This window comes from Mirounga angustirostris, unplaced genomic scaffold, assembly GCF_029215605.1.
Source record: "Mirounga angustirostris isolate CCGP_5_RB_7025 unplaced genomic scaffold, mMirAng1.0.hap1 SCAF_8, whole genome shotgun sequence".
In the NCBI taxonomy this organism is placed as follows: domain Eukaryota; kingdom Metazoa; phylum Chordata; class Mammalia; order Carnivora; family Phocidae; genus Mirounga; species Mirounga angustirostris.
Genome location: NW_026991716.1, coordinates 120524099 through 120537543, shown reverse-complemented (window position 1 = coordinate 120537543; position 13445 = coordinate 120524099). Strand labels below are relative to the sequence as shown.

Sequence of the window (13445 nt, the reverse complement as noted above, 5' to 3'; positions counted from 1 at the left end):
GGCACTTTTCTATAAACAATGTATTTCCCCCTCTTCTAGGGAAGAGATGAATAGACATCCTCTTCTAAGCAGACTCTGAGTTTATTGCCATGAACAGAATGGCTACAGATCAAGCTTGCCCTGATTAGTGCCAAGAAGGAAGGGCTGCAGATGAACATTGCTGAAACCGAAGTCATCGCTGTTGATGGATCTGATTTACGGTCATCCTGTACAGCTAGTTTGTCAATGGTTTCTGCAAGTATAAATTCTATAGCTAGTTTATATCAGACACTACATCAGGAAGTTATGTTCCTCAGAGACACAAATTTCATTGATGCTTTACTGATTTATTTTCAATTCAGGCGAAAATGATTGTTGGGATGCTCAATGTCAACATCTTTGGGGCCTTGATCTGCCATAGGCTGTGCCCTGAGAGACTCAAATCACATCTTAGGGGATGTTGGGGGGGACCTTGACTTAGAGCCCTTTTTTTGTATTAACGACAAGAAAGCTCAGGGACGCTGCATAGCCAACCCTGGTGAGGGTGAGGGACCTTACAGATCTCAGTCAGTCTGACCCACTCCTGGCTTCCTTTAGTTTTCTGAGTCTCGTTTTCCCCTTGTCCTTCTTTCCTCACCCCTTATTTCTCACTTTATTTGATCTTGTGTGGTATTAATTGGCAATCTACCTTAAATCCATTGTGGAACAAGGCAGGTTATAAGTAAACAGGTAAAAATGAACTCACCTGTTGAACAGAGTTATTTAGTATTGTCCATCTGAATACTGAAAAAAAATATCTGCTGGAAACAACTCTTTTCTTCTGGCATGGTAGCTCTGAGGTTTTCTTTCAAATAGAAATTGCTTGGAGGCCTGGGTGGCTCTGTTGGTTGAGCAGCTGACTCTTGGTTTCAGCTCTGGTCGTGATCTCATGGATGGTGAGATCGAGCCCCCTGTCGGGCTCCACATTTGGTGGGGAGTCTGCTTGAGTTTCTTTCCCTCTGCCCTTCCCCCCACTCACTCTCTCTCTCCTTCTCTCTCTAAAAATAAATAAAACCTTAAAAAAAAAGACAGAAAGACGAAAGAAAGAAAGAAAGAAAAAGAAAGAAAGGAAGGAAGGAAGGAAGGAAGGAAGGAAGAAAGAAAGAAAGAAAGAAAGAAAGAAAGAAAGAAAGAAAGAAAGAAAGAAAGAAAGAAAGAAAGAAAGAAAAGAAAGAAAGAAATTGCTCAGCAGGTGCAGGGGCTTCTGGTTGCACCTGCTGGCATGTGATGTTAGGACCGTGCATCCGGAGAGAGGTGTAGGCTCACGTTGCCATCTGCGATGGTGGGAAGGTGGGCAACCCAGTGCCATTGCGTCAGCAACAGACAGATCATCAGTGGAAAGGGCCAACATCATCTCTTCAGTCTCTCTGGGGGAAAAAAATGTGTTGGTAATTAGTATTTGAATAGTGCTCCACAATTTGCAAAGAAATTTATACATATGCCATCATAATTCAATCCTCACAATAACACTGTTAATTTGGTTTATGATACTTTATTTTCAGAGGGAGTGGAGACTCTGAAAGCCAAGTGCAGTGAGTAGAGGAATGAGCATTGAAGCCTAGTATATGAGGCCATGTCCTACACTCTATTTCTCCATGCTTCCCCCATCCCTTCAACATATTTCTAATCATTTGATCCCAGAACAATAAAGTCTGGACAGCTGCTATGTTACAGGTCATAGTAAAAGGCTTTGGAGTTAGACCTGAGATTAAATAATAGACTTTTCATTTTCTAGAAGTCTCTTTAAGTCACTATATTAGGTTCCTAAGGCGGTTGTAACAAATTACCCCAAACAAGGTGGCTTAAACCAACAGAAACTTATTCCCTTACAATGCTGGAGGCCAGAAGCCAAAACCAAGCGTCTGCAAAGCCACAGGCCCTCCAAAGGCTCTAGGGAGAATCTGTTCCTTGCCTCCTCCAGCTTCTAGTGGCTCCAGTTGTTTTTTTTTTTTTGGCTGATGGCCACCTCCTGTCTCTGTTTCCTCTTTGTCTTCTCCTCTGTGTGTCTATTTTATAAGGATATGTGTGATCCATTTATAACAAGCTCCTCCTCTCAAGATCCTTCACTTAATTATATCTTTTGCCATATAAGGTAACATTCACAGGTTCTGGGGATTAGGATGTGGACATACCTTTTTGTGGGCCACCATGCAACCCACTAAAGTCACTGAACCTCACGTCTCCCTTCCATAAAAACTAGAATAGTATCACTTATCCGAAGGGTAAAGATTAAATAAGATAATTTAAATAGAACTGTCCAATATATAATAGATACTTGGTAGAAGGGGTTCATCTATTTTTCCTCATCAGGAGAGCTGCTAATATAATCACACCACTTTTGAGATGATTTTTTTTATTTGTCCCATTGGAATAATAGCTAAATGTCTATTCAAATTCCCCCATTCTTTCATTTTCTCTTTAAATTCCTTTTTCTAATGAACCGTATCCCGAAGAGCAGTACACTTTTTGAATTCTATTTTATCATGAACTATGATAGTGCTTCTCAAGCATCTGCAGTGAAGGATCAGTTTTAATTTTGTAAAATAAAATTAAACTGTTGTGATGATGAAAATTGCTAAAAAAAAAGTATCCAAATACTTACTTTGATCTTGTTACAGACCAATAACAATTTGCCCTTGTCAAAGACATCATTTTGAGGATTAAAAATGTGAACATTAAAAGTGAAGCACATATTGAGTACTTTAATTCTATCATTATAGTCAAATTCTCTCATTACTGCAACGGGTTACTTCATACCACCATTTAACCCTAAAAACATAGTTTCTGTATTTTTCCTCTTCCCAAGGGGCCTGAGTGGTATATTTTCATGACAGTAAATGTTGATTTCTTTTTTGCTTGCGCTTTGTTTCCATCTAGATGTATACCTTCATCACACAGACCACTATTCTATTTTCCTTCTACCGTATCAGTTTTTGAATAAAGTATGTTTTTCTCTTGATATATTCAGGCTGAATTTTATCCCATAAAACCTTAGTCCTCTCAATAATATTATACTTTTTTTTTTTTTTTTTTTGGTTTAAAACTTCGAGTTCTTTTGGCGCCTCCTTTTCTGTGTTGGCCTATATAGTCTCCTAAGATCATAAATATTTTTTTTTTTTTTTTTTTTTTTTTTTTCTGAGAGAGAGAGAGTGCAAGCAAGTGGGGGGAAGCAGCAAAGGGAGAGGGAGAGAGAGAATCTCAAGCAGGCTCCATGCTGAGATGTGAGGCTCCATCCCAGGACCCTGAGGTCATGACCTGAGATGAAATCAAGAGTCGGACGCTTAACCCACCAAGCCACCCAGGCGCCCCCATAAATACTGTTCTTAGTGAACATCTCTATTATTTGTTGAATGAATGAAAGAGTGATAATTACTAAGGACCACCTCCACTATACAAACCCTTTCTCTGGCATGCCCACTGTCCTTATTACCTACTTGGTAGTTGGTCTTGGTTTTTCTCACTGCCCTTTATTCATTCATTTTTGTTAAATATGTTCTCCACTTTGATTTTTTTCATTTTTGTTAAATATGTTCTCCATTTTCAGTAGTTCATCCTACTGACAGTCTTATCATGATCCAGAAGACAAATTCTTTCCTTTAGATACCTTCTATGTAACCAGCTATTACCTGCCTTCTTCTTCCAGAGTCATGACCAATAAACCGGAAGAAGACAAAAAAAGTCCCACTCAACCTTAAATGGTTTCCCTTCCCTACCTGGTCCTAGAGATGTAGATCCTGTGACAACAACTTTTGTTCCCACGTGAACAGAGTAGCATGGATCGGTGAGGTTGGTGATCTTGGCAGGTCCTCTATCATATCTGGAGGCCTGCTCTGAGAAGTTATAGTGCGTAGACCCATGACCACAGCAGGTTTATGCATGGCCATCTCCTCCCAACCAGCAGAGAGTTCACTATCAAATAGTTATGATATGTGTGTTTTATTTGATTGGGATAACAGTTCCATCATTTTTTGAATGCTTAGGAATCTCTTGGAATCTCTTAGAGGTTGGATAATGCCTCTACTTGAATATGTCTGGAATTGCCCTCTAGGAGAAGAACCTCATAAAGCTTCCACGCAGCTTAATTTTCTCTTGCTCATCTTCAGCTGTGTCACAGTTGTCACAGTCCTTATAGGCTCCAGATGGTTAACCTTCAAAAAACAAAACAAAACAAAAAGCTGTGCTCTTCTACTCTATGTTCTATCATTTGTTTCTTTCCAAGGTAGGTTCTGCTTAGGATATTTTACAGAGTACAATATGACTCACCCACCTCCTCCCCTTATTGTTACAGCCCAGAATAAGTACACAGGCCCTTCCAGTTTAAGACAGTATTATTTATTACTGTGGAGAAGTAGATAGGTTAATGACAACAAATGTGAAAAAGCTACCCCCAAAATCAAGACATCTAAGAGTTTTCCTAGCTATTTTCCTTGGCATGTAATTACTGACTTCCTTTCTCTCTAGTATACTTAGAAACCAGAGTGAGGTTTTGTGGATTTTTAGTGTCTTCTACAACTCACATCCTAATATCTGTCCCTGGTGTGGGGCTTTGCCAGTTGACCAGTCTGACATTCCTTTGGGGCCCTATTTGGGGACAGAGACTAGAAAAACCTAAAGATTCCTTCTCTGCACTTCAGGTTATTTCACTCTGAATTTGCAGGTATGTCCTCACTCTTCCTGAGACTAGCCCAGTCTTCCAGCCCTGCAAGCCCTCCTTTTTGTCTCTCCCATTACCCAAGAGAGAAAAGGGTCTTCCTTCTTAACTCCCTGAACACTCGTCCTCCCAGAGGATACCTGTCCTTCCTTGACCAGTGGTCCTATCTTTCACCCTTCCAGGAAATCTGCTTTATGCAGTGCCTGCAACGCACTCAGCGGCCAGGTAAGATGAGTTCTGCTTACAGCCAGTACTTGCTTCTTCCCCTGCTGTTCTCAAATACTATCCAGTGCAGCTTCTCTGATCTTGGCCCTTGTGGCTCCCATCATCTTATAGTAGCCAGGACCAGCTACCTAATTTGCAGGGCCCAATGCAAAGTGAAATTGTGGGTCTCTGTTCAAACATTATTAAGAATTTCAAGACTGCACTAGGACACCATAGACCACATGCAGGGTCCTCTGACTGCAGGATCCCATGCGACTACACAGGCCGCACTTCCATAAAGCCAGCCCTGCTAGGAGCATGTCTTTCTGGACTCTTGGGATAGTCTTCAATCTTGTGTACTCTCCTTTGCCTCAAGGTATCATCTTTGGCTAAATTCACCATATTCATGCTTCAGATTGTCAATTTACAGTAAAAGAGGTTATTTTCCTCAACTAGTCCATAATCTAGCCCTACTCAGGTCAGTTTATTGGCTCTACTCACCCCCTAAATTCTCTGAGATGACCCACAGGGGTGTCCCATTCCCAGGGAAATGACTGTTTTAGAATTAAAATTCTAAAATATAAAAAATAATTTCAGTCATTCATTAGTCATTTGTTGCAGAACTGTTCTCTATCCAGCTTGATGCTAAGGATACAAAAAAAGAGGACACCTGCCCTCATGTAGTTCACAACCCAGTGGAGGTAGGCACACTTAGAGAAATGGATAGAAAACAACTAGAGCAATGCTCTAACAGAAGGATTCAAATTTAAAAACCAAATCAAAAAGAAGTATGAATAAGCCTAATTTCTACCAATGGGAAAAGCTACTTAATTCACCACATCTACTTGTTGACAAAGATTTCCCTTCCCCTCCTTGTTTTTTTCATCTGGCTTATTTTTTGTCTTAGTTCCTCAACACATCCTTCTCACAGTGTGGAGTATGCAGAGGTGCTCCTCAAGCCCTTTCACCTTCTCCTGTAAGCAAGAAACAAGTTATAATTACCACAAACATTGTTGGCCAACCCCTCAAGCACAAAAGAAACATATCATCTACCTACCCTGCCACAGATTGCAACAGTGGCTTTGCTCTCAGTATTTCTTCACCTTCTAGATAAAATAGTAGTGCTTCTGAAATGACTGTAGAAGAAAACTCCTTCTTAAAAAATGTTTTCATTTACCATGGATCATGTTATAAATTGGCCATGTCCTTCTGCCCTAGGGATCTACAGTCAGTAAGAGGGGAGGTAAATTGCTGGCTCTCCAGAAAACTTCCCAAACTCCACAACCAAAAGTTTGGGACTTCAATAAAGCAATAGATATGGAAACAGTTTAGGAAAACCTGGCATCACAGCCAGTCAATGGACTACTTTTTTAAAAATGTGCTGCATTTTTCTACTGCATTGCCTAGGCCGTCAATCTTCATAATCACTCTTTCTTCTCAAGGAAGGATCTCTGACCAAGTTACAATGACTAAAGGAATCATCTTGGCCTTCCCCTAGAGAGGCTAGAGAACCTAGCTGCAGGAAAGAAAATGCTTCCACCCTCCTCCCCCTTACCACCACCACCCCCAATGCTCCCCAACCCCACAGTCAGCTTCAATCCAAATGCCAGAGTCCATAGTAGAGTGACTTGGAAGATAACAGAGCAACAACATGCCAGCAAAAGGACTCTTGGGTTTGGCTTTTGGGGTTTTGTTTTTGTTTTTTTGTTTTTTTTTCCAGAGGCACACTCTGGTCAAGCACCCTTCAGCCACCTACATTAGCCTTCTTCCATCAACCTCCAGGATCAGTCTCACCCATGAATTGCTCATGAATAAGTAGTCACTTATGTCCTAAACATCCAAGGGTGTTAAGAAACCTCTGCTGCTTTGAAGTTTCATCTTCACTTGCCTCCCTTGATTCTTGAAATTCCACCATCAGAGTCATTCCTGCAAGTAATGATATCATTGATTAGATTCTTTCCAGGTGATAGCTCCCAGATCAGATTGTGTTAAGGGGAAATGGAAAAAGTATGAAGGTCTAGTGTGCTGATGGGAGAGGAATTTCCATAATAGAGACAAAAGCTCTGAAAGGGAAGCCTGTATCCCAGAAAATAAGTCTATTTTACAACTACACTTAGGCCCAGAACCACTCCTGTCCCACCGAGAACTTGTTCTGATCCTGTTAGTCGAGGTTGTCTTGACTCAACACCTTATAAAAAGACCCCAACTAAAGATCACAGGAAAGCTCAGGCTGATTCTAGTTTATTTCACTGCACCTGATACAACAGTGTTTGCATATGCTTGATCTCCTCAGCCTGAACACTCAGCAATTGGGTGAAATTCTGGAGTTACTATGAACTGCTCATTTCCTTCAGGCAATACAGTGAGAAAAAGAAGACACTTTGTTCATCCTCAAGATTCTTAGAGAGATGGGTTAGCCAGAGGCAATGGCCTCCTCACCTCTGGTTGGCAGACCACTGGAAGAGTTAGTATTCTCTGTGCATTTACCTGTGTAGAGGCAGTAATGGTAGATGTTAAATTAGCCTGCTCACCTATTGGAAGCAATAGGTTATAATGGAAAAAAGCATGGATTTGGAGTCACATAGATCTTCCTAATGCTGCTATTTATTATGTTTTTGACATTGGTTAGATCACCTAATCCCTCTGAGCCTCTGTTTCTTCATTTGTGAAATAGGGATAATGATGCCCACCTTGTAGGGCCATGGGGAGAATACATATGGAGCCCGGCAGACCATAGTCTTTCTACAAATGCAGTGGTCTTCCTCCATTAGTTCCCTATTGGGATGGAGCATATGAAATTACAATGTTCTGCACTATTAAAGCTGTACATCCTAACCCAGAAAAAGAAACCTTTCTAAAATTCTTCCTTGCATCTTAAATACTTTAGTTTAACTGTAGTCTTACTATCTCAAAAAGTTATGTCCCCCAAGACCAGAGAATGAATTTGAAGCTCCCATTGTTTAACATAGCTTTTTTTTTTTTTTAAGATTTTATTTATTTATTTGAGAGACTGAATGAGAGACAGAGAGCACGAGAGGGAAGAGGGTCAGAGGGAGAAGTAGACCCCCCGCCGAGCAGGGAGCCCGATGTGGGACTCGATCACGGGACTCCAGGATCATGACCTGAGCTGAAGGCAGTTGCTTAACCGACTGAGCCACCCAGGCGCCCTAACATAGCTTTTGATATGATCTCTGTGCATGAAAGAAAATGCAGCTGTCTTCCACATGAAATGAGAAACGTGGGTTTGTTATGGTATATATTTACTTAGGTTCCCCAAATCAATTATTTTAATGTAGTCTAAGAATTACCAAAAAATGAATTTATAACATTCTTTCAATGTTGATTTACTGCAGTAGGAACATAAGAAAGAAAGAAAGAAAGAAGAAAAAGAAAGAAAGAAAGAAAGAAGAAAAAGAAAGAAAGAAAGAAAGAAAGAAAGAAAGAAAGAAAGAAAGAAAGAAAGAAAGAAAAAGAAAGAAAGAAAGAAAGAAAGAAAGAAAGAAAGAAAGAAAGAAAGAAAGAAAGAAAGAAAGAGGGCGCCTGGGTGGCTCAGTCGTTAAGCGTCTGCCTTCGGCTCAGGTCATGATCCCAGGGTCCTGGGATTGAGCCCCACATGGGGCTCCCTGCTCAGCGGGAAGCCTGCTTCTCCCTCTCCCACTCCCCCTGCTTGTGTTCCTGCTCTTGCTATCTCTCTCTCTGTCAAATAAATAAATAAAATCTTAAAAAAAAAAAGAAAGAAAGGAAAGAAAGAAAGAAAGAAAGAAAGAAAGAAAGAAAGGAAGGAAGAAAGAAAGAAAGGAAGGAAGAAAGAAAGAAAGGAGAGAGAAAAAAAGAAAAGGAAGAGAAGGAAGGAAGGATCCTATCAACTTATTGTGTGAACACCCAAATAATACTTAATATTTCAGAGATACACAAACTTTATGGTGCCAACTAATCATCTAGGGATCTTATTGCAGGTTCTGTCTTAGAATCAGAATTATTCTGAAGCTGGGCCTGAGATTCTGCATTTTCAACTGTAGGTGTGGCCAACTGCTGGTTGAGGCTCACAGGAGTAGCAAAAACCTGAACAACCGAAAAGGAAAGCGAAGGTGAGAGAAAAGCAGGAGAGAGCAGTATCTCAGAAGTCAAGGGAAGGTACAGACAAGAAGATCTATAAACACTCACATGTACAAATATTAGAATAAAGTATGCTTTATTATATAGAAAAAAAAAAAATATTTCAGAGATACAATAGAAAAGTATCCTGACCTTATACCTGCAAAAAATCCCTCCCTCCAAAAAAGGTTTAATTTATTTATGCAGTTCAAAAAATAAAAAGTTGTGACTATATTACAAGCCTCTAAGGCTTTCTCAAAACAAAAGTAATCTATAGCCTGGACTCAAAAAATAAAAAGACTTACCACAGGCTTCAAATTCCTGAGGTGGGAGTTTTCCATAGATCACAGCAAACTGATCATGCGTAGAAAGGCTGACACAGCAAGGGTCACTAAGGAAAGGAAGAGAAACACAAGGGAGAAATGAAAAAGAAAAGAAAGGAAGAAAAAATGCTACTTTCTCTTTTTCGGCATATATAATTTCTATGAAAGAGCTTCTGAAACGCTCAACCCTAGGTAAATATTCAATCAGGTAATTAGTTTTGAAAAGCTTTTCAAATTCCAGATAATAATGCAGTTGGGCAAAATGGTGTTTCTTTGGGGACCCCAATGAGAAATAATAAATTTTTGGTGATTAATGGCACTTATGTGCTCTTGGACATTAAAAACATTTTCTGCTCTTGAGTCACAACGGAAGCTACAGCTTGAATTTTATTGTTCAATTTGCCTTTTCCTTTCCTGGGTGAGCCAGCACTGGATTTAGAAGTTGAAAGTTTATAGAGTCAGCAGGACCCCAAGGGACTGAGAGCTAAGCTGAGCCAATGAGGATAATGCCAAAGATTATCTACCCTCCGTGAAAAAGTGGGATTCAGAAAAGAAAAAGAAGGAAGGGTGATTGTAAAGACTGACAGTCTGTAACTTAGACAAAATTTCTTTGGGGGGGTTGGCAAATCTCGTTTTAAAAAAACAAACAAACAAAAAATTTCCTGGTTCACAGTTGTCAAAGCTCTTCTTTTTTTTCCATCTTTGGCACATGGTCAAAGGACAAACTGATGTCTTCCCAGAGGACTGGAGGAGGATGCATGAGTCTTCAGACTCGGTACAGCAAGGCTCACAGCTAAAAGCAGAGGGTTGAGAGTTAGGACGCTTTCGGGGGTTGAAAGGAAAAGATTTTTGCTCAGTCAACGATGGGTTTTGTCAGTGTTGACGTGCTTTTCCCTGCGTCCTTAAAGAAGTTCCCCAAGTTGGACCTTGGGCATTACCTAAACACTAAACAGGACTATCTCTATCTTTCTGTAATGTTCTTCAAGCACATTTTAGTTACACTTTACAAAACCATCCTTGTCATTTTCCCCAGTCTTGGCAGTGACTGAAAACAGTGCAAAATAGAAAGCTTTCATGGGAACAGTTACCCATATCGAAATTAATACAGTCTTGCCAGTCCTGTAATGTGTTTTCTCTAGCCTTAATCTCCCCATCTGTAAAATGGAGAGGACATCTAGGTCCATAAAGACCACAGGTACAAGGTATCCAATTTATAAAGACCCGGAGCTAAGACTTCAGGAATCTGAAAGAAACAAAAACAAACAAGCAAACAAAATATCTCAAGGGAGTACTGGATTAGGGTCTCAACTCTCCCACCTCCTGGGACTGTCCAATCCAGGAGCTTCAACGAGGTCCATGAGGGAAGGCTTATCTTCTCCTATTGGGTAAGTTTACTGAAAATGCGGGTAAATGCACCTCTCTTTTCCTCTGTGTCCCAATTTCCTGTAAACGATAAAACTGTAAAACAAAAAGTAATAAGATCCAAATCTTCCTGCTGGGGACTTGATGAAGATGAATTAGACACTGACACTCAGGAAAAGATGGAAGGCTCTCCATGACAGAGGCCAAACTAATTCAAAATGAAAATCATCAATTTGAGTGTGCTCACATGTTACTTAAAAATCAATGAAGAAACAAAGTGAGGGAACCCTGAAGCCATTTTAGCACCCCTGCCTTCGCACTCCACTCTAACTTAGCAGCCTTGAAATATCTTGGCTCTGAAAACCCAGTCAATCATCATTAATAATGATATTTTTATAGCACTTTAAAAATTGGAATTTCCAGAGCCACTTTGATAGATGCCCTGTCACTACCTTGCCATTTGCGTAATTTTTTTTCTGAGTTGTTTTTTCCCCTGTATTTAAAGAATTTTTTAACAGAGAAGAGGAGGATTTTTCTTTTGATTGAAAAATTCATAAGGATGGCACAGCTTGCCCTTGCTACGAATCCCTTACTAATGAGCAGTGTAATTTAGTGATTATACAAGGACTTTCAACTTTAACGATTCTAGAACTCGAGTTTACTTAAGGAGTTAAAACAAATGCCTGCCTGTTGCCTTCAGATCTGGAATGAGAGTTCAGTGAGTTTGCACAAAGATGAAAAAGATTAGAGGCAAAGCCAGGTTGTTGTTTTCTCTGATACACAAACATCTCGAGCAATTTACCTGTTGTTTTTCTCACTGTGAACCTTTAGGAATTACTTAGTACCTCTAGTGTGACTTGCCCAGAAAATTCAGAATATTCCTTCAAAATATTTTAATTCATTAAGTTATAAATAAATTAGGCAAATTTTCCTCTGCTTCTGGCTTTATCTGATCATTTCTTCCTCATACACACACACACACACACACACACACACACACACACCAAACGGCACTGAGTATTCCTTGCCTTTGAAAATGCAGATGAAATTTCTTATTTCTCTTGTAACTTCCACAAAACTATCCAAGCTTATGAGATATGTTGGCCACCTCCAACTTTGAAAGGGAACTCAAACAATTCATGTTTAACCTCTGAGCCAAAAAAAAGCCTGAATTTTTTCAAAAGTTAGTATTGTTTTGTTTTTTCCCCCCTTGTAGCTTCTTTTATTCTTTGCCTCCAAAAGACTGCACAGGAATTTTTATCACCACTGGGGGCTTAATACTGGTGGTGAAAAAAACGAGTTCCTGTCCTGGTGCTGAACTAAAAAGGAATACATGTCTTGGATGTATCAGGTTTCTTTGTCTAGCAAACAAAAATAAAGGGATCTAGTTTACTGGAATAGTTGCAGTGCTCATTAAAATTGATGACTTCGAAGATTCTGTGCCTCTCTTCCTTTAACCAGGGCCATCAGCCAAGAATCTGCTGTGCTGTTAAAGACATCATGTTATTGGGGTGTTGTAAAACAGACCACTGCTGTTGCCTGTGCTCACCCTTCATGTTTCAGTGTGACAGCGAGAGAGGCCTAGGGGCACTGGCAGAGGATGGGCCTCGCCATTTGGCCAAGGGGCGCCAGTAGAATAGATGTATGGGACTAAGACGCAACCTCATATCTTTTAGCCATGAACATCAAGTTCGAAAGAGAAAGAAAAGGAGCTGGATTAGCATGAGGCGGAGTTCAGTTTTTCTTAGAAATGTGCGACTCTGCAAAAGTGTGCCTTTATTTTTGGCACAAATTGCTATAGCAAATTACATAGCTTATCAGATGTGGTTTTTTGGGCTCAGTGGAGAAGCCACCGCAGGGACTTGTTCTCTTTGTTGTTTGTTCCCAGTTGGGAATTTGGATAGATCAGTGTCCTCTTATATTTCAGGAACAGGCTTTAATAATAAGTGCTAACACTATTCGTGATCCAATTAAACTCACATTATTACAATTGACCAAATTAGACCTTGGACTTACAAGAGATTTCCATTCTGCCCTAAGGGAGGTAAGATACAAAGTTTGAAACTCCATGTCACAGATTAGCCAACTGGACCACGTAAACTTTGGGGGGAGTGAAGAGAACAGAACAGGGCAGGAGGTCAAGCCCAGTGAATGAGGAGTTTCAGGGAGAACATTCTCACTTCTTCTCTCCAGCCCTCTCTCTCCTTTATTTCTTGACCGTCTATGTAGATTCACCCTCATCTAGGTGAATGTCACTTTTGATATTATTTCTATTTATTTTGTTGCCAAAAATGGAGAATAGATTGAAAACATAATTATAGAAACAGAAATTTTCCACTAGCTAAAATAACCATCGAGTACTCACGTGTTCGTTGGTTTATTCACTCATTTATACCAAGATAAAGCACATACCAGGGGGGATGCAAAAGAAGTATAAATTAGCGTTCAAGGAGGCCAATTTATTAAAAGTACAACACAAGACAATAGGTAAGCAAGTGCATCACACCCAGGAGCACAGTGTTGAAGGTAGAGGGAAAAGTCAATGTGGAAAAGAGAGGCTTAGTAAAGAACAACTCCTGGGAGAAGATGAATCTTAATTGGAAACTTCAATGCTGCATAGATCTTCAAGTGTTTTTTCGCTTTGGAACCCTTTTCTTCCAATGAAATCTTAACACAGAAATCCAAGCAGAGCCAGAAGAACAGAGCCCAGCTCTCACCCTCTCCACTTCCCATATTCCTCCCCTGTGTTTCCCTTACCTTCAAGGTTCACAACTGGAGAATCATGGGCATCG

The 13445-nt window shown here is 40.1% G+C and overlaps 1 long non-coding RNA gene across 2 annotated transcripts; it reads right to left on the bottom strand.

Moving 5' to 3' along the window:
• Nucleotides 1-1241: 1241 nt before the first annotated feature.
• LOC135365506 (uncharacterized) lies at nucleotides 1242-6271 on the bottom strand. 2 transcript variants are annotated; one of them, XR_010413448.1, is made up of 3 exons: nucleotides 5710-6271; nucleotides 3732-4166; nucleotides 1242-1385 (listed from the first exon to the last, which is right to left on the bottom strand). It is a non-coding gene; the product is annotated as an uncharacterized LOC135365506 (long non-coding RNA). The 2 variants fall into 2 exon arrangements; XR_010413449.1 differs by lacking the exon at nucleotides 5710-6271 and adding an exon at nucleotides 5375-5647.
• Between the last annotated feature and the right edge of the window lie 7174 nt (nucleotides 6272-13445).